The following is a 21,074-nucleotide window of genomic DNA, read 5'->3' as shown; positions in this document are numbered from 1 at the left end:
TTTCAAGTACTAAGCAACCTACATGGACAAGAAAAACTAGACATTAGACCTATGAGAATACGGAGAAGCAAGGCAAGGCAAATACAAAAAGTGGGCCAAAAAAGGGAGTTTGAGGAAAGCGAAGTGACAACAGGGCCAAAAGCTCTAAAGGATGGAAAAAGGATTAATCAGAGAATGTACGGCGAGGTTGCTATGCAGCCCTGCCGAGTACAATGATCATTATAAGTTCGAACTGTTGGAGGCTTGAGAACCAACGAGCAGTAGATGTACTAACTGAGACAGTGAGAAGTAAAGGACCCACCATTTTGTTTCTAATGGAGACAAAGCGATCTATTACAGAAATGTGTAAACTTTGCTACGACCTAAATTTTCAATCAGTCCTAGCTGTCCCAAGTGATGGCCAGAGTGGAGGTTTGGGACTTCTCTGGAAGGCAGGGTGTGAGCTTCATATTTAAACCTTCTATCCTAACCATATTGATGCACACATCATAGTGGAGGATAAACCACCTTGGCGCCTAACAGGTTTCTATGGACTACCAGAAGGACACCAAAAGCATGAATCATGGAGATTACTTAGACACTTGCATGCACGGGCCTCCTTGCCGTGGGTTTGTCTAGGTGACTACAATGAAATCCTCAACTCTGGAGAGAAGCACGGTGGTATCTTGAAAGCTTTGGCTCCCATGCTAGCTTTCAAGGAGACCCTGCTGCATTGTGGACTGGAAGACCTAGGGTACCACGGGTACCCATTCATGTGGCACAATGGCCGACCGGGAGAAGCTTTCGTCAAAATACGTCTAGATAGGGCATGTGCTTCTACGGAATGGAAAAGCCAATTCCCTTTGGCCAAAGTCTCTCACATGCAAGTAACTTATTCTGACCATGACCCTATTTGTTGAATACTGAAGTCCATGCTCAACATGGACAAACTAGAAGAAAGTACCTCCACCACTTTGAGGAACGTTGGGTGGCCCACCAGGGGTGTGAAGACGTGATCAGGGCAGCATGGACCTACCACCCACCCAACAGGAGCCCAATGTTTACACTATTCGAGAAGATTAAGTGGTGTCGTATGAGATTAGTGGCATGGAGCCAAGAGGTGTTTGGCAACACTAGAACCCGTCTGGAGGAAAAACAAGCCACACTCATGGACTTGTCAAACATCGGGTATGGTAGCAACCTTGCCCAGATTAACACACTAAGGGAGGAAATAAATGATTTGCTGCACCAGGAAAAGGTGTCTTGGAGACAAAGGTCCAGAGCTATATAGCTCCCAGTAGGCAATAAGAACACTAAGTTCTTTCATAAATAGGCAAGCCAACGACAAAGGAAAAATCAAATTGATGGGGTGATGGATGAATATGGGATATGGAGGACAGATGAGCCAGGGGTGGGCATGATAGCAGAGGAGTACTTTAAAAAAAAAAATTTGCTACATCCAACCCTAGTAATGTGGATGAGGCTCTAAGTGTGGTGGATGGCATAGTGACAGAGGAAATGAACCAGGCTCTACTTCGTCCTTTTGTTAGTGAGAAAGTGCGGCAAGCTCTATTCCAAATGCACCCATCGAAGGCACCGGGTTTGGATAGTACGTCTCCTTTCTTTTTCCAGAAATATTGGCATGTGGTGGGAGGAGATGTAACAAAGGCAGCGCTCTCTGTGCTAAACTCAATTCATGTCCTAACGAAGATGAATTTTACCCATATTGTGCTATTCCTAAAAGGAAGGACCCACAAACTATGTCGAATTATCTCCCTATCAGCCTAAGTAACGTGGTCAATAGGGTGGTGTCGAAAGTGCTGGCTAATAAAGTAAAGAGTATCCTACCGAATATTATTTCGGAAGCCTAAAGCATTCGTTCCAGATCAACTCATCACCTACAATACCGCAGTAGCATATGAGATGCTCCATAGGCTGAGAAATAGAAGAAAAGGAAAGGTTGGGCACATGGCGATTAAACTGGACATTAGTAAAGTTTATGACCGTGTGGATTGGGAGTTTTTACAAAAGATAATGTTGAAGATGGGTTTTTCAGCTATGTGGGTTGACCTAGTCATGCAGTGTGTGTAGTCAGCAAGCTAACGATGCTAATCAATGGTGAGACTCAAAGCTTTATCTCCCCAACACATGGCATTAGACAGGGTGACCCGCTATCACCGTACTTGTTCCTGTTTTGTGCGGAGGGATTATCCACTCTACTCCAAAAAGCTGTCGAATCACAGCATGTACAAGGAATCTCATCCTGTTGTAATGGTGTACGTATCTCCCTTCTACTCTTTGCCGACGACAACTTACTATTTTGCCTGGCCACCCCCTTGAAATGCACACGTCTTCTTAACATATTGACTACCTATGAGCAAGCATCGAGGCAAGCCATCAATTGGCAGAAAATAGCCATGTTTTTCAACCCAAACACCGAACCAGAGATCAAGGTTTTGAAACCTAGACCATTCATTGATCCGTAAAAGGGAGAGATTCAAGGTTTTCAAGGTCGAACTGAGATTGAATTGTGGTCGAACCATGATGACGTCATAATTAATTTAATAATGATTAAGTATAAATAAATATATTAAATTAGTAAAAATAAAAAAATTAACTAAAATATAAATAAATATATTCTTATTTTGACTTACAATTTCAGAGTTACTATTTTTTATATATATATAGTCTTAAAATTTTAAGTTCATATTTCAATCTCTAAGCCCAAATATCAATTCAATAATAATAATAATAATAGTAGTAGTAGTAGTAGTAGTAGTAACAAATGAACAATAATTTGTGATGGTAAGAATCAATAAAATTGGAGACTATTTGTGATGGTAAGAATCAATTCAAAAAAGTCCTGCCGTGTTTGGTTGTTGAAAAGTAGAGTGTTTGGGGTGAATATTGTTAAAATATGAGTTTATGCGACACTATGTAATATATTAGTATGTGGTAAGTTATTGATAGAAATGAGGAGAGAGAGTTAATTTGGCAAAATAAAGACCGAATTTAGAAGTAATTCCACATTCCTATTTCCAAATTCAACTAAAATTTTTGGACAAATGGGACCAACTTGACACTGTAATCAGGCATTAGAAAAATCGTGTTGGATTGAAGTCCTGCATATATAATTAATTATCCTAAAGATACTTTGCGTGTCCTACTCATACCTACTCCCTAGGTTGCATTATCACTCTAACAGACTCATCAACACCACCACAAATTTGACAAACAAAACATCACTCTCCACCACATATTTCAAAACCACCAAATTATCTAATTGACCAAAATCAAAAGAGAACAGAAACTAGAAAAAGCAAATCTAACATTTGCAAGAATTAGCACATGGATGCAGTTTCTTCATCCACTTGCAAGAATCAACACACGTTTTCTCTCCACCTTCCAAATCAATTTCAGCCTCCAAAGCAACGACAAGGAACTGAAATCATCTATCTTCAAATCAGCTCTAGAAGTTCCAGAGACACAAGCCTTGAAGAAAAGAGTTTCAAATGACAGCCAAACTTTAGCTTCGTCCACAAAGTCCTGAATTTGTGCTTTCTTTTCTTCATTGTCTTCTTCTTCTTTGTGTTTTTTTTTTTATTTTTTTATTTTTTTATCCTTACAAATCAATGGTTCCAGATCTAAAGAAAAGAGGAATTGTTCGAACCTCCAAAACCAGCCATGGTTCTCAGAACCGTACGGTCCGATCACGGTTGGCACAGGTCCTTACTTTTTTCTCATAGAGCGGTTCTTGAAGCTAAAAAAACTGCAAAACTGAGAGTTCAAGGTTTTTCCGGACAGACCGTACGGTCCAATCTGGATTTCAAAACCTTGCCAAAGATAGGGGAGCAGATTCGAAGAATGTTCAATGCCTAGGTGGTGACTGCTTTTGAGAAGTACTTGGGTTTGCCGATGGTTGAAGGCAAAAACAAAGTGAACACATTCAAAGATCTTCGGGAGAGAATAGCTCAGCAGATTACTGGGTGGAAGGAGAAGTTTATTTCAAAAGCAGGGTGGGAGGTCCTTATTAAAATCTTAGCGCAGGCGATACCGACATACTCAATGAGCTTATTTCAATTGCCGAAAGCTCTCTACGGCGACATCAACTCCATCATGGCAAAATACTAGTGGGGGCAAACAAGTAATGAAAGAAAAATACACTGGATTAATTGAAAGCGATTGTGTGATCCGAAGAGAGCTGGAGGAATGGGCTTCCATGACCTCCACGCATTTAATTTGGCCATGTTGGCGAAACAAGCATGGAGGCTACTCAACCACCAAAAATCTTTGTTTTTCAGAGTTTATAAAGCCAGGTATTTTCCTAATGTCTCCTTCCTGGAAGTTGAATTAGGAAGTAACCCGTCATACGTATGGAGAAGCTTACTAAAAGTAAGGGAAATCATATTGGCAGGAGCTAAATGGAAGGTGGGAAGCAATAAATATAATGGGTCATCAGGGGTTGCGAAGACCGCCATGTCTTCACAGGGAGGGACCTGGACTGTTGAAAGTGAGGGAGTTGATGGATGAAGAAACTAGACAGTGGAATAGAGATATGATAAACCTATTGGTTTGAGCCACATACATGTACTAATATATTGAGTGTACCCTTGCCCAACGTGTAGGCAAATGATGCACTTGTTTGGAAGGAGAACAAATCCAATGATTTCTTTGTTAAATCGGTGTACTCGATGGCCCTGAAGATGCTGCAACATTCAAGTAGGGACCACTCTAACGCAACTACTGATAAAAAAACATGGAAGGCAGTATGGTCCCCCAACACTCCCCCAAAAGTTTGAACTTTCCTCTGGCACGCTTGCTCTAATATCCTGCCAACCCGTGACAACCTCCATGCGAAGAGTGCAGCTAGACCCGACTTGTCTTATGTGTAAACAGCAGCGTGAGACAATTGGACATATCCTGTGGGAGTGCCTGTTTGCACATAATGTATGGGCATTGGCTAAAAGGAAAATCCAGAAGAGCTTAGCTAGTGCACCAGACTTCTTCCTCTTAACTTGAACTATGGTGCAACGTTTGAATCAGACTGAGTTGGAACAGTGGGTTGTGATAGCATGGGGTATATGGAATGCTCAAAATAAGTTTTGTTTTGAGAACACCCATGCACACCCTAGGACTACTCTATGTGGTGCAATGTCTTTTTTACATGAATACCAAAATCTAGTAGCCAATCAGCGAGCATGCTAGTGCAACCCTTTTAGTTAGTTTTTTTTTTTTTTAATCACCCTTTTTATTTTATTAGTTGTTTTGGCAGGGCTATAAGTGCTACCCTATTAGTTTATTAATCTTTTAGTTGTTTTGGCAGGGCTATCTTGTTCTTGTCCTGAGTGGCTCAAGATCTTTACTCCTTTGTACTTTCGCATTTTTATAATAATATCAATTCTATCTTCTTCTGCAAAAAAAAATTAAAAAAAAATGTTGTAATACGTGAAAAATGTCATAACTTATTACAACAAACAACCTTATTGCAATAGGTTGAGTTTTTTTATTATTATTAATTTGTCTATTACAAAGATCCCGTTGCAATGGTTAATGCAACAACTTCTTTATTACAACAAATAACTTTGTGGCAATAGTTTACTGCTTCAAAGGTTTTGTTGTAATACGTGAAAAATGTCATAGCTTATCACAAAAAACAACCTTATTGCAATAGGTTGAGTTTTTTTTTTTAATTATTATTATTAATTTGTCTATTACCCTATCTTGCAATATACACATTATAAGAGAATCGCCAATAGGTTGTGTATCTGGGTATATTAGCTAAAATTTGGAGAATTTGTGCACTGTTCATGCTCCAGTAGATTCAGTAAACTTGGATTTTTTTTTTTTGGCTCATGAACAGTAGCCCATCAAGTCTGATGGGCTACTGTAGATTAGCAACTGGTTTTTTTTTTTTTTCATTAAAAAATTTCAGCACTTAATATTTTATCACTTCTTTCTCTTTCTTCTTTGATTTGTTTCTTCTCACAGAACAATTCTTGCTCTCATAAAAAATTGATTTAATTTAAACAGCAAATCTAAAATCAAAACAACGATAACAACAGATCAAGAACAGAAAAAAAAATAGAACAACAATAAAAGATCAAGAAAAAAAAAAATAGAGACGTATGTGTGTGGTGGAGCAGCAGCGGTGAGGAGAAGGAGCAGTGATGGCGGTGTGGTGGAGCAAGGGCAATTTCTCCTTTCTCTCCATGCGTGTCTATGTGTGTTTGAAGATAATGGTGGAAAAAGAAAAGAAAAGGAGAAGAAAAGGAGAGAGCTGAAGAAAGAAATAGAGAGGGAGGTTCTAGAAGTGGAAAGTAGAGAAAAAAAACGAGGAGAGGATGAGATATTTGGGTTACGGGTATACGTGTGTGGTGCAGAAAAAACAATAGAAAAAAAAAAAAGGAAACATATGGATGAGAAAGAATGGTAATATTCCCATAATATTTTTACAATATTTTCACAATGAATCTTAAGTAACATATTGTTATTAGTTAATATTGGTGAGTAAAATATAATTTCAGTGGTGGGTTCAAATTAGAATTAGTAACAACTTTTCACATAAATTTTGTTGTGAAAGTATTACGTAAAATGTTGTGAACATAACACTTCTCATTGAAAAATATAGTTGTTAAAAAAAGAATAAATGATGATTAAAAAAGAATAAATAATGAATGAAGAAATAATATTTAAATGAGATAAAGAATGGGATAGAGAATATGTTGAAAGTGTATTTGAAAAAATGAGTAGGTAAAAGCTAAATGTCACTGTTCATTCTCCAAACGGTACAAAAATTTGTTGAAACTGCTAGAGATGCTCTAAGATAATATAAACATTATATCGAAGAACTACAATAATAAGTTAAAGATACAAATTAAAAAATGCAAAAGTCAACATATTTCATCAAATTAATGTATCCAAAAACACAAATATATACATAACTGTAGGGACCAGATTTGGGCACTTCTTCAAGTTGAGAGAATGGGCCCAGACCCAGCTTGCCCTTCAATGAATTTGTAGAGAGTGGGCTCAAGAACTAGACTCTAGTAAGGGATGCAACTGCCCTGCATGGGTGCATGTGGGTTTATCAACTTAAACATGAATTGGGGTGCACAATGATGCTCCTCAGACTGGTCTTCCGAAACTTGGCATTCTTATTACTTCCTTTAAGATTGATTACAGAGGTCGTGAGGACACAAGTCGCTACAGTACTTCTTAATGCAGATCTTCTCTCCTCTTTCAAGAGAGACTCCTTACGTTATATACCTCTCTAAACTGATCCTAACCCTCCATTTGTTGATCAGCCAGGCCACCACTTGAGAGCCTGTTCCATCAGCCGCATCCCCATTCCCCCAGTGGATTGCAGCACCCAAGACAGCACTGTTCAAGAGTCCTGTCCTCATTAATGCGGCCAGAACGTTAGTTGAGGGCATTCAATGTGGAGGTGACAGCTCGCCTAAGACTTGCTCCTTCACCGTGGTCCCGTCGCCGACGCGTGGCACTGGCCCTTCTCCTCCTTGGATATTCAAGAAGACCCCTCTTTGGTGGAGTGGTGCTCATGTTCTTCAGAGGTCTCAGATGTCCGAGGATGGGGTCATCCTCGAATATGTTCCTCGGGGGCCGGACATCGCGCTTTCATCCTCGGACCCCTCATGCATCCTCAGCGCGAGCCTCTGGGCCTGGCTTGAAGTGGGCTGAGGCTGCCTGATTTTCTGGCCTCACAATAGCCCCTCAAAATCCTGCTACATGCATCCTCAGGCGGGGAGAAGGGTTTTGACATCCTCGGGCCTGCTCCGTGCTTAGTCGAGCCTTACACCCCGTCAGCACTGGAGTCTATTCATCTGCCCAAGGTGCGTTGCTGACGTTTCAGAGCGCGTAACGTGCCTTTCATTAAATTCGGCGGCTATGTGCTCCCCACGTTCAACGAGGCGTTACCAATCTAATGGTGGAGGTTTGTCTCACATTTATGGGCGGGAAAACCCGCATGGTTCTTCGATTTGGGGCATAAATACCCATTCGAACTGCTTCTTCCTGTTTCTTATTTGCAATCCAGAATTCTCACGCGTCCCTCCTGAGTTCAACCATACTCTCACTCACATCTCCAGCACAAAAAGCCTGTCCGAGGAGCTCCTCCTCTTTCAGTAAGTCACTCTATCCCTCTCTGAGCTCTCTTCCTCTTCACCCCTTCTCCTCCTTCGCCTGTTCTTTCTTAGTTCCTTTAGGCGTCAATTGGGATGGGTAGGTTTAAGAAATACGTCTGCACTGAGGAGGCGATGGAGAAATTCATCGCCGACTATGAGATTCCTAGCAATGTAGGTATGAGGTACTGTGAGGATGGGGATTGGCTCTTACAAAGACAGGAGGGCGAAGTGGTGATTCCCATTATCACCTTCCTCGAAGGGGAGATGAGGATCCCCATGGGGCCGGTGATGAGGGGCTACCTTATGCACTTCCGGTTCGCCCCCACCTAGTGCGCAATAAATGTCTTTAGGATTTTGGGCTGTGTGGACGCCCTGAGCGAGAAGATGGGGTTAAGGTTGACCCACCATGACGTGAACTGGTGCTACAACCTTCAGCTCCTTAAGGGCAAGTCCTATTACCTGAAGATGAGGGATGACAGGGTACGGCTCATCCAATGCCTCCCTGAGTCCAGCAAGGGGCTGAACGAGGATTTCCTTATCATGTCCGGGGAGTGGCACGATGGCCTTCACTGCCCAACAACGGAGGGAATACCAGGTGGGGCAGTGGGAGTAGGAGGGGTTTCAAGTTCTCTTGTCTTTTTCCTTTTTTTTTTTGTTTTTACTAATGTGGTGGTGTTTTCTCCTCGCAGACCCGCACTCCTTTGAGCGCCACTTCCACCTGGTCAACTAGGAGGATTTGCAGAAGGTACTGAGGGCATCAGTTTTTGTAAACGAGGACGACCATCAAGTTAGAGCCACCCACAAAATCTTGGGGTATACTCCTGTCCAGAAATCATTCCCAGTTTCGAAGCACGTGATCCGATCGAACGATCCTCGGCCTCAGAAAATTACTGTAACCGAGGACGGATTTCTGTCCCCGAGGAGCCCTCTGATCCAGAAGTTGTCACCCTAGCCATCCCCTCTTCTTCCCACATATTCGCCGAGGCTGCCGAGGAGGATCCAGAGTGGGAAGAGAAAGCGTTTGACGTTTTCGACCAGGTCAATCAATCCGAGGACCCTCCCGGGGACTTGGGCGACCCTTGTTTGACCGAAGCAGACCTCCTTACTTCAGAAGCCCCTCCCCTGCCAATAATGGGTTACAAGAGGAAACCCCCCACCAGCCTGTTGGACCTGATCGAAGGCCAACCGGGGAAGTCCCAGCAGAAGCTTCCCCCTCCACCTCCCAAGACTCAGTCTGTTCAGACGAGGTCGACTTCCACCCAGCAAAAGCTTCCCCCTCCTCCTCCTCCTCCTTCTCAGACGAGCCTGCCTTCTGGGTCTGTGCCCACCGACCCCAAGAAGAAGAAAGATAAGGGCAAAAGGCTTATGGAGGATAAGCTAGTGCCCTCGCAGGAGGAGGACAACGCTCTGTGGCCGTTCAAGCAAATTAAGATAGGCAGCAAGAGCCAGGACAGGCAGGTCGTCACCACCTCGTCGGAGGCTCAGGCCTGACTCCCAGCCCCAATGCTCCATGGGGAGCCCTTGAGGGATGACGCCTCCCTCAGGGACTTCAATGAGGGCGAAGGCATGCACGTGGCCGACACACTGAAGAGGTGCCTGCTGCTCCCGGCGGACATGGCCGAGCTGGACTCTTTGAGGAGCAAGCAGGTCTTTCTCAGTCTTAAGCGATATCTGAGGATGGTAAGAACTTATGATTTCGACTTCCCACCCTCCCTTTTTTTTTTTCTCTTCTCTTTTTTTTTTTTGGAGTTGGGCTTATAGTGCATTGATTACTCTGGCAGGCTGTCCAGGCCACCTATAGGTTGGAGGCGGCGACCAACGACCAGGGGAAGGCCCTCGACTTGGAGCGTGAGAGGCGCTTTCAGGCTACTCGGACCCTCAAGACCTCCGAGGCTGACCTCGCCAAGGCCAGAGATGAGCTGAAGGCGATGACCAGGGCTCGAGACAGCACAGAGTCGGGTCTTGCTGGTGCCCAGAACTAGGCCAGGGAGCAGACGAGGCACCTGGGCGAGGCGGAGGAGCAGTTGAGGACTGCGAGGGAGCTAATCGCAGATTTTCAAGCTAGGGTGGCTGCGGCCGATGGGGCCCAGAGGGAGGCAGAGTGGGCCAAAGACGAGGCTCAACGGGCTAAGGTCGAGGCGGAATTTGGCAGGGAGGAGGCCCTAGCTCTCAAGGAGGAGGCTGAGACTACAGCCTACGCTGAGGGGGTGGCTGAGATAGAGGCTCTTTATAAAGGTCAAGTTCCGGGGGTATGTAGGCGCTACTGCTCCCAGGTCTGGGCTGAGGCCCTCAAACAAGCTAGGGTGAAGGCCTCGTCCGACCTGTGGAAGGCGGAGAGCGTGTACTACCCCCCTGCTATCTACGAGGCCGCCCCTGATGGCGCCGAAGCTGGGGAGGTTGTTGAGGAGGTAGGGGCTGTTGAACTAAGGGAAGATCCGGGTGAGGAGGCGCCCCAAGGGGTAGCGGAGGTCCCTTCCGATGCTCAAATCCCCACCACCGAGGAAGCAGCCATTCTCGCCGTATCTCTGCAGGCCGTCCCCTTAGGCCAGGGCTCAGAGGACCCAGAGGTTGCCCCTGTCCAGCCATTTACGGGGGGTGAGATTGAGCAGAAGGAGTAGATCCCTTGGCAACTCGGTCCAACCTGCATTTGCTGTTTACCTAATCTTTTCCTATCCTTTTTTATTTTATTTTATTTTATTTTATTGTTCTTCCCTTCTTTTTTATGTAATAAGGCTCGTGCCATGCAACTTCTACGGACACATCATTGTAATGGGAGTTTAATTTCCCTTCTTATCTATTTTGGTTGCTTATTTGTTTGCATGTTATCTGCTTCCTCTCTTTTCTTTGTATTTGCATGAATTTAACTTGAATTGTATCTCGACCAATTACGTCAGTAACAATGATAATGGGAAGGAATGTATGCGTGGGCAGTCCCCTTATGTCTCAATAGGCTAGGTAGGGTTTTGATCCTTCCTAACTTAGAATATTTTGAAGTAGTTAGTTTCCCCATAGGCTTGAGTCCGAGGACCGTGCAATGCCTTAGTTCTGTCTAACACTTAGGATATTTTTGAAGTAGTTAGTTTCCCCCTAGGCTTGAGTCCGAGGACCATGCAATGCCTTGGTTCTGTCTAACACTTAGGATATTTTTGAAGTAGTTAGTTTCCCCATAGGCTTGAGTCCAAGGATGCAATGCCTTGGTTCTGTCTAACACTTAGGATATTTTGAAGTAGTTAGTTTCCCCATAGGCTTGGGTTCGAGGACCATGCAATGCCTTGGTTCTGTATAACACTTAGGATATTTTTGAAGTGGTTAGTTTCCCCATAGGCTTGAGTCTAAGGACCATGCAATGCCTTGGTTCTGTCTAACACTTAGGATATTTTGAAGTAGTTAGTTTCCCCATAGGCTTGAGTCCGAGGACCATGCAATGCCTTGGTTCTGTCTAACACTTAGGATATTTTTGAAGTGGTTAGTTTCCCCATAGGCTTGAGTCCGAGGACCATGCAATGCCTTGGTTCTGTCTAACACTTAGGATATTTTTGAAGTGGTTAGTTTCCCCATAGGCTTGAGTCCGAGGACCATACAATGCCTTGGTTCTGTCTAACACTTAGGATATTTTTGAAGTGGTTAGTTTCCTCATAGGCTTAAGTCCGAGGACCATACAATGCCTTGGTTCTGTCTAACACTTAGGATATTTTGAAGTGGTTAGTTTCCCCATAGGCTTGAGTCCGAGGACCATACAATGCCTTGGTTCTGTCTAACACTTAGGATATTTTTGAAGTGGTTAGTTTCCCCATAGGCTTGAGTCCGAGAACCATGCAATGCCTTGGTTCTGTCTAACACTTAGGATATTTTTGAAGTGGTTAGTTTTCTCATAGGCTTGAGTCCGAGGACCATGCAATGCCTTGGTTCTTTCTAACACTTAGGATATTTTTGAAGTGGTTAGTTTTGTTAGTTTCCCCATAGGCTTGAGTCCGAGGACCATGCAATGCCTTGGTTCTGTCTAACACTTAGGATATTTTTGAAGTGGTTAGTTTCCCCATAGGCTTGAGTCCGAGGACCATGCAATGCCTTGGTTCTGTCTAACACTTAGGATATTTTTGAAGTGGTTAGTTTCCCCATAGGCTTGAGTCCGAGGACCATACAATGCCTTGGTTCTGTCTAACACTTAGGATATTTTGAAGTGGTTAGTTTCCCCATAGGCTTGAGTCCGAGGACCATACAATGCCTTGGTTCTGTCTAACACTTAGGATATTTTTGAAGTGGTTAGTTTCCCCATAGGCTTGAGTCCGAGAACCATGCAATGCCTTGGTTCTGTCTAACACTTAGGATATTTTTGAAGTGGTTAGTTTTCTCATAGGCTTGAGTCCGAGGACCATGCAATGCCTTGGTTCTTTCTAACACTTAGGATATTTTTGAAGTGGTTAGTTTCCCCATAGGCTTGAGTCCGAGGACCATACAATGCCTTGGTTCTGTCTAACACTTAGGATATTTTTGAAGTAGTTAGTTTCCCCATAGGCTTGAGTCCGAGGACCATGCAATGCCTCGGTTCTGTCTAACACTTAGGATATTTTTGAAGTAGTTAGTTTCCCCATAGGCTTGAATCCGAGGACCATGCAATGCCTCGGTTCTGTCTAACACTTAGGATATTTTTGTAGTAGTTAGTTTCCCCATAGGCTTGAGTCCGAGGACCATGCAATGCCTCGGTTCTGTCTAACACTTAGGATATTTTTGAAGTGGTTAGTTTCCACATAGGCTTGAGTCCGAGGACCATGCAATGCCTTGGTTCTGTCTAACACTTAGGATATTTTTGAAGTAGTTAGTTTCCCCATAGGCTTGAGTCCGAGGACCATGCAATGCCTTGGTTCTGTCTAACACTTAGGATATTTTGAAGTAGTTAGCTTTCCCATAGGCTTGAGTCCGAGGACCATGCAATGTCTCGGTTCTGTCTAACACTTAGGATATTTTTGAAGTAGTTAGTTTCCCCATAGGCTTGAGTCCGAGGACTGCAATGCCTCGGTTCTGTCTAACACTTAGGATATTTTTGAAGTAGTTAGTTTCCCCATAGGCTTGAGTCCGAGGACCATGCAATGCCTCGGTTCTGTCTAACACTTAGGATATTTTTGTAGTAGTTAGTTTCCCCATAGGCTTGAGTCCGAGGACCATGCAATGCCTCGGTTCTGTCTAACACTTAGGATATTTTTGAAGTGGTTAGTTTCCACATAGGCTTGAGTCCGAGGACCATGCAATGCCTTGGTTCTGTCTAACACTTAGGATATTTTTGAAGTGGTTAGTTTCCCCATAGGCTTGAGTTCGAGGACCATGCAATGCCTTGGTTCTGTCTAACACTTAGGATATTTTTGAAGTGGTTACTTTCCCCATAGGCTTGAGTCCGAGGACCATGCAATGCCTTGGTTCTGTCTAACACTTAGGATATTTTTGAAGTAGTTAGTTTTCCCATAGGCTTGAGTCCGAGGACCATGCAATGCCTTGGTTCTGTCTAACACTTAGGATATTTTTGAAGTAATTAGTTTCCCCATAGGCTTGAGTCCGAGGACCATGCAATGCCTTGGTTCTGTCTAACACTTAGTCTTTGCCGTCAAAACGCGAGATACATAGTCATGATAGGGTAAGCATTTGAATCCAAAAAGGTTTCTTCATTAATAATAATACCTTTTCAGGTTATTTACATTCCACAGACGAGGTACAGGTTTTTCGTCTAGATCTTCTAAGTAGTATGCACCTATCCCCGCTACTGACGTAATTCTGTAGGGCCCCTCCCAGTTGGGTCCCAGCTTTCCCCAAGAAGGGTTCTTAGCAGCCCCTACGACTTTTCTCAGCACCAGGTCCCCCGGCGTTAGTGGTCTGAGTCTCACATAGGTGTTGTACCCCTGCTTGAGCTTTTGTTGGTAATAGGCCAGCTGGATCATCGCTCGTTCCCTTCGTTCGTCTACCAGGTCCAGGCTCCTCCCCAGCAGTTCATCATTGCCGTCTGGGGTGAAAGAGCTTGTCATTAGCGTCGGAAAGCTTATTTCTAGGGGGATCACCGCCTTGGCACCATAAGTTAAGGCGAAAGGTGTTTCCCCCGTTGACCGCCAGGGCGTGGTCCGGTATGTCTAAAGAACGTGGGGCAACTCCTCTACCCATCTCCCCTTGGCGTCGTCCTGTCTCTTCTTAAGCCCACTGACAATGACCTTGTTGGCGACCTCGGCTTGTCCGTTTCCCTGAGGGTAGGCAGGCGTTGAGTATCTGTTTGTGATACCAAGTTCATAACAGTACCTCCTGAAGGCCTTGCTATAGAATTGGAGCCCATTATCTGAGATGAGGGTGTGGGGAACCCCAAATCGTGTCACAATGTTCCTCCAAAGGAATTTCTTTTCGTCTATGTCCCTGATGTTGGCCAGTGGCTCAGCCTCGACCTACTTGGTAAAGTAGTCCGTGGCCACCAACAGATACTTCTTATTCCCTGGTGTTCTAGGGAATGGTCCTACAATGTCCAAGCCCCATTGGGCGAACGGCCACGGACTGGACAAGGGATTAAGGACTCCCCCTGGCTGATGGATATTCGGGGTGAACCTTTGGCACTGGTCACACCTCTTGACATACTTCTGGGCTTCTTGCTGCATCCCGGGCCATCAGTATCCCTGCGTGACGGCTCGGTGAGACAAGGATCTCCCCCCTATATGGCTCCCGTAGATTCCCTCGTGTAGCTCTTCGAGCAGTAATTCTGCTGCTTCGGGGTGGACGCACAGCAGGTATAGCCCTGAGTAAGAGCGCTTGTATAGTTTGTGATCCTCGGACAATCAGAACCGAGGAGCCTTTCTTCGTACTTTCTTAGCCTCTGACTTATCTTAGGGCAGGATATCATCTTTGAGGAATCTCACAATGGGGTCCATCCAGCTGGGACCCACTCCGACCCTAAGGATGGGGATCGCTTCCTTCGCTGCCTCACTCACCCTCTTCAGATGCTCCACAAGTATGATCCGAGGTAGACTGTCTGCCGCGGAAGTTGCGAGTGTGGCTAATGAATCGGCATGGTTGTTCCCACCCCTGGGGATATGAGACAGACTGAAAGGCTCGAAGTCTGATTGCAAGCGCTTGACCTGGCTCAGGTATTCTTGCATTCTCGGATCTCGGGCTTCCATCTCTCCCTTTACCTATCCTACTACCAGTCTCGAGTCTGAGAACATCTCCACCGACTTTCCTCCCATCTTCCGTACCATGGCCATACCTTGTAATAATGCCTCGTACTCGGCCTCGTTGTTTGTGGCCGGGAATCCGAGCCTCAGGGATTTCTCTATGACATGATCTTCAGGGGACACTAAGACTAGTCCTACTCCTGACCCTCTTTGGTTTGCCGCGCCATCAACATATACTTTCCAGCATGGTCGCCTCAGGATAGAGACCGCTCCAACTGGCCTCTCGTCAGCGATCCTTCCCTCGATTCCCACTTCTATAGTTGGCTCAGCGAATTCCGTCATCAAGTCTGCCAGAACCTGGCCCTTTATGGCAGTCCGAGGCATGTATTTAATGTCGAAGGCCCCCAGGATGGTATTCCACTTTGCAATTCTTCCCGTGTAGTCGGCGGCCCAAAGTGCGGACTTCAAGGGTAGTTGGGTTAAGACGACCACCGTGTGAGCCTGGAAGCAATGAGGCAGCTTTCGCGTGGCATGGACCACAGCAAGTATGGCCTTTTCCAAGGGTAAGTACTTAACCTCGGCTTCGTGTAATGACTTGCTAACGTAGTAGACCGATTTTTGGATGCCACTGTCATCTCGTATCAACACCAGGCTCACAGCGTGGTGCGCCATAGCGATGTATACGTATAGGACCTCGTCGGCCTTCGGTTTAGACATGATGGGTGGCCGGGCCAGGTAATCTTTGAGCTGTTGGAAGGCCGTGGCACATTCCTCGGACCACTCAAATCCCTTCCACTTGTTGTGCAGGAGATAGAACGGTCTGCATCGGTCGACCGACCTGGAAATGAATCGATTCAAGGTCGCGATCATTCCAGCGAGCCTCTGGATCTCTTTGGGGTTTTGCGGAGGCCTTAGGTTTTGGATAGCTCTGATTTGGTCGGGGTCGACCTCGATCCCCCGGTGGGTGATGATGTAGCCCAGGAACTTGCTAGATCCCACGCCAAACGAGCACTTGGATGCATTTAATCGCAGCCTGTGCTTTCTGAGGACGTCGAATATACAGCCGAGGTCCCACAAATGCTCGGACACCAATCTGCTTTTCACCACCATATCGTCAACATAGATCTCAATGTTTTTGCCCAACAATGGCTCGAACATTCTCATCATCATCCTCTGATAAGTAGATCCAGCATTCTTCAGGTCGAAGGGCATCACCTTGTAGTGGTAGTTCCCGATGGGCATCACGAAGGCCATCTTCTCTTGATCCTTCAAGGCTAATGGGATCTGGTGATAGCCTTGAAAGGCGTCTAGGAAGCTCATCCGAGGATGGCTTGTGGTTGCATCCACCAGCTGGTCTATCCGTGGCATTGGGAAGGGGTCCTTCGGGTATGCTTTATTCAGGTCCGTGAAGTCCACGCAAACCCTCCATTTCCCACTTTTCTTCTTGACCACCACAGTGTTGGCTAACCACTCGGGGTAGAATACTTCTTTAATAGCGCCCGTGCGCTTAAGTTTATTGACCTCTTCCTTAACTGCCTCGGCGTGCTCCTTTGACGGGCGTCGGGGTGGCTGCTTCCTGGGGGTCACCGAAGGGTTGACGTTGAGGCGATGACAGATGAAGGATGGGTCAATCCCTGGGGCATCGCAAGGGTCCCATGGAAACACGTCCAGGTTACTCTTGAGAAACTCGAGCAACTCCTCCTTCTCCCGGGGAGGCAGTTGGGTTCCGACCTGAAAGAACCTCTCCTGGTCGTCGTCGATGACCACTTTTTCTAGGCCTTCGAGCCTTGCTTCCTCGGCGGCCGTGCCAGCTAGTGCCACCGAGGTGGTTAGCTGCTATAATTTTTTGGCCATGGTGGCCGAGGGCTCCGTATCTTGCGGACGTGAGGTGGCTGTGACCATACACCGCCTTGCCATTGGCTGGCACCCTCGGATCTCGAGGATTCGGCCTCCAGACGGGAATTTCACTTTCTGGTGCAAGGAAGAGGCGACACCTCCTAAGGTGTGGAGCCAAGGCCTTTCCACAATGGCAGTGTAGGGGGAGTACGTGTTCACCACTATAAAGTCTACCTCCACTACTTCCGGGCCAGTCTGGATGGACAACCTGATCATGCCCTCCGGGATGACTAGCTTCCCATCGAAGCTCATCAAAGGGGAGCTATAAGGCGACAAGTCCTCGGGCTTTAGCCCCAGCCCCTTATAGAGGTCGGGGTACATGACCTCTGCCACGCTGCCACCGTCCACCATCACCCTTTTGACATCATAGCCCCCAATTCTGAGGGTGATCACCAAAGCGTCGTCATGGGGTTGGGTGGTCTCGTCCTTGTCCTCCTCGGAAAAAGTCAGGGTCGGGTGACAGCCTCTTCTGGCCCTCTTTGGCTCTGACTGGGACTCCCCAGTGGCCACCTGGGCTACGGACAGCACCCGCGAGGGGCACATGCCTGTTCTTCCTGGCGCAGCCAAGATCACATTAATCGTTCTAGGGGGCTGCCCCATGGCTGTGTCCCTTCGTGGCTCCTGATAGGTCTGGCCCTGCTGGCTGCTGGAATGGTGCAGGAGATGCTTCAGCCCCCCTTCCCAGACTAACTGGTCCAGATAGTTCCAGAGATTCCTGCAGTCCTCCGTAGCGTGCCCGTAGTCCTGGTGATATTGGTAGTAGCGGTCCTGATTACGCTTCTCAGGGTCCCCCAACATCTTATTCGGCCACTTGAAATACGGTTCGTTCTTGATCTTTTCCAGCACCCTGTGCACCGATTTTCGAAACACAGCACCGACAGCCTGGGCGTTTGTCGCCCCAAATTGCCCTATGAAATCTCTTCTCGAACGGGTGTTGTTATATCGGTCCGACCTGGAATCCCTCCTCTCCTGAGGGATAGCTTTCTCCTTCCCCTTGTCTTGTAGCAAGTCTTCCTCCACCCGTTTGTATTTGTCGATCCAGTCCATTAGCTGCCGCACGCTGGTGGCGGGCTTACCAGTTAAGGACTTCCTCAGGTCGTGCCCCATTGGGAGCCCGTTCTTGAATGTGTTGATGGTGACATCATTGTACTTGCCGTCCAACTCGTTATAAATCTCCCAATATTTGTCCGAGTAAGCCTTGAGGGTCTCGTCATCGCGCATGGTCAAGGACAGCAACGCGCTCATGGGTCGAGGAGGTCTGCTGTTCGTGACAAAACGGGAACCAAAGGCCTGGGTCAGCTGTCTGTATGAGTCTACAGAATTCGTCCTCAAGCCGTTGAACCACCTCATCGCCACAGGCCCCAAGCTGGACGGGAAGACTTTGCACATCAGCGCCTCGTTCTTAGAGTGAACGGCCATCCTCTGATTGAACTGGCTCACGTGCTCCACGGGGTCCGTTTTGCCATTGTAAACGGTGAAGGTTGGCTGCTGGAACCTCCGAGGGAGCACCACCTCGTCTATGCGACGCGTAAAGGGCGACCTGGAGAGCCGGTCCAGCACCCTGCTCATGGCGTCACTTCCCAAGCCCTTAGGGGTGGGGCTGCCACGCCTACACCTCTGATAGCGCTCATCCTCGTGGGAGAAAGCTTCACTCGAGGGTGTTGTCGACCTTTGCCTGTAGTCGTCATCACTTTAGTCGTCAGAAGGTAAGTCAAGGCTGGGCTCGGGTCGCTTTCGCTGTGCATGGTGCAACTTTCTCTTCAGATCATCTATCTCTCGCTGCATGGCCGCCTTATCGTCCTGCCTCTGAGAGGCGTGACTCTTATCCTCCCGGGTGTCTCGCGGCTGGGTCGTTATCGCCTCCCTAGGGCACGCAGCTGCTTCTATGCGTATGGCTTTCGCTAGTTTGCGAGGTGTGCACGCTTCCTTCTCGGAATCGTCCGTTCTCCTCGTTCTGGTTGTGCCCCGTGTCACCATAGTCGTTCGGACATTGGATTCTAGCTGGTTCGTGTCGATGGGAACTCCCTTGGTGAGGGTTTGACCCTACCATGCCTGGCTGTTGTCCTTACTAACGCACGAGTTCTCCCCACAGACGGCGCCAATTGTAGGGACCAGATTTGGGCACTTCTTCAAGTTGAGAGAATGGGCCCAGACCCTGCTTGCCCTTCAATGAATTTGTAGAGAGTGGACTCAAGAACTAGGCCCTAGTAAGGGATGCAACTGCCCTGCATGGGTGCATGTGGGTTTATCAACTTGAACATGAATTGGGGTGCACAATGATGCTCCTCGGACTGGTCTTCCGAAACTTGGCGTTCTTATTACTTCTTTTAAGATTGATTACAGAGGTCGTGAGGACACAAGTCGCTATAGTACTTCTTAATGCAGATCTTCCCTCCTCTTTCAAGAGAGACTCCTTACGTTATATACCTCTCTAAACTGATCATAACCCTCCATTTGTTGATCAGCCAGGCCACCACTTGAAAGCCTGTCCCATCAGCCGCATCCCCATTCCCCCAGTGGGTTGCAGCACCCAAGACAGCACTGTTCAGGAGTCCTGTCCTCATTAATGCGGCTAGGACGTTAGTTGAGGGCATTCAATGTGGAGGTGACAGCTCGCCTAAGACTTGCTCCTTCGCCATGCTCCCGTCGCCGACGCGTGGCACTGGCCCCTCTCCTCCTCGGATATTCAAGAAGACCCCTCTTTAGTGGAGTGGTGCTCGTGTTCTTCCGAGGTCTCGAATGTCCGAGGATGGGATCATCCTCGGATATGTTCCTCGGGGGCCGGACATCGCGCTTTCATCCTCGGACCCCTCATGCATCCTCGGCGCGGGCCTCTGGGCCTGGCTTGAAGTAGGCCGAGGCTGCCTGATTTTCTGGCCCCACAATAACATGTTGAGTTTATGATCAAACACATGTAAGAAGTCTTTTTTCACCTATTACAACAATATATTTTGATGTGAACTAAGTGGTTACTTATTGCAACAACATATTTCAAAATAAAACAAGGTTTAGTTATTACAACAACACATTTAAATGTAACAAGGAAATTCTTGCAACAATCTTAATTGATTTAATAAATTTAAGTTACTATTACAACAAAAAACAACCCACAAATACAATAGTATTACCCCAATTATTTTTGTTGTTGCAATATTACTTATTGTAACGGGTCTTTTTTCTTGTAGTGTGATTGGGTATTGTAAAAGGAAAAACGATTTTAATTTCTTTTTTTGTGGAATTTGATGAAACGATATTATTTTTCTTTTTCTTTTTCTTTTTCTTTTTCTAAGTCTTTGGCAAGATTTTATTATGGATGTGATGGGAGGATCAATCGACCAGACCTCCTTCCACTCACTATAGAGCAAGACCATGTAGTAATTATTAGGTGATAAGAACTTACTTAAATTTCCGTCCACAACAATACCGAAGTACCTATGGACACTACAAGAAAAAATGCTAGTTACAACAGGAAAAATCATTGCAAAAACTACAAAGTCGTTGCAATAAGGTGTTATTGCAATGTTGAAAAAGTTGTTGCAAGCCATTGTAATAAACTCCGAGACAATAGGTTTACGCAACACAAAGATCTCGTTGCAATAAATTCTACATATTGCAACAAACAGGTTGATCCAATAACTTCTTTATTACATATAGTAATTATTAGGTGATAAGAACTTGCTTAAATTGTCTTCCACAACAATACCGAAGTACCTACTGACACTACAAGGAAGAAGGCATTTTACAACAGGAAAAATAGTTGCAAAAAATTCAAAGTCATTGCAATAAGGTGTTATTGCAATGTCGAAAAAGTTGTTGCAAACTATTGTAATAAACTCCGAGGCAATAAATTTATGCAACACAAAGATCTTGTTGCGATAAATTCTACATATTGCAACAAACAGGTTAATGCAATAACTTCTTT

The sequence above is a fragment of the Quercus suber genome, unplaced genomic scaffold, assembly GCF_002906115.3.
Source record: "Quercus suber isolate HL8 unplaced genomic scaffold, Cork oak 2.0 scaffold_109, whole genome shotgun sequence".
In the NCBI taxonomy this organism is placed as follows: domain Eukaryota; kingdom Viridiplantae; phylum Streptophyta; class Magnoliopsida; order Fagales; family Fagaceae; genus Quercus; species Quercus suber.
This window is presented reverse-complemented; position numbering follows the sequence as displayed.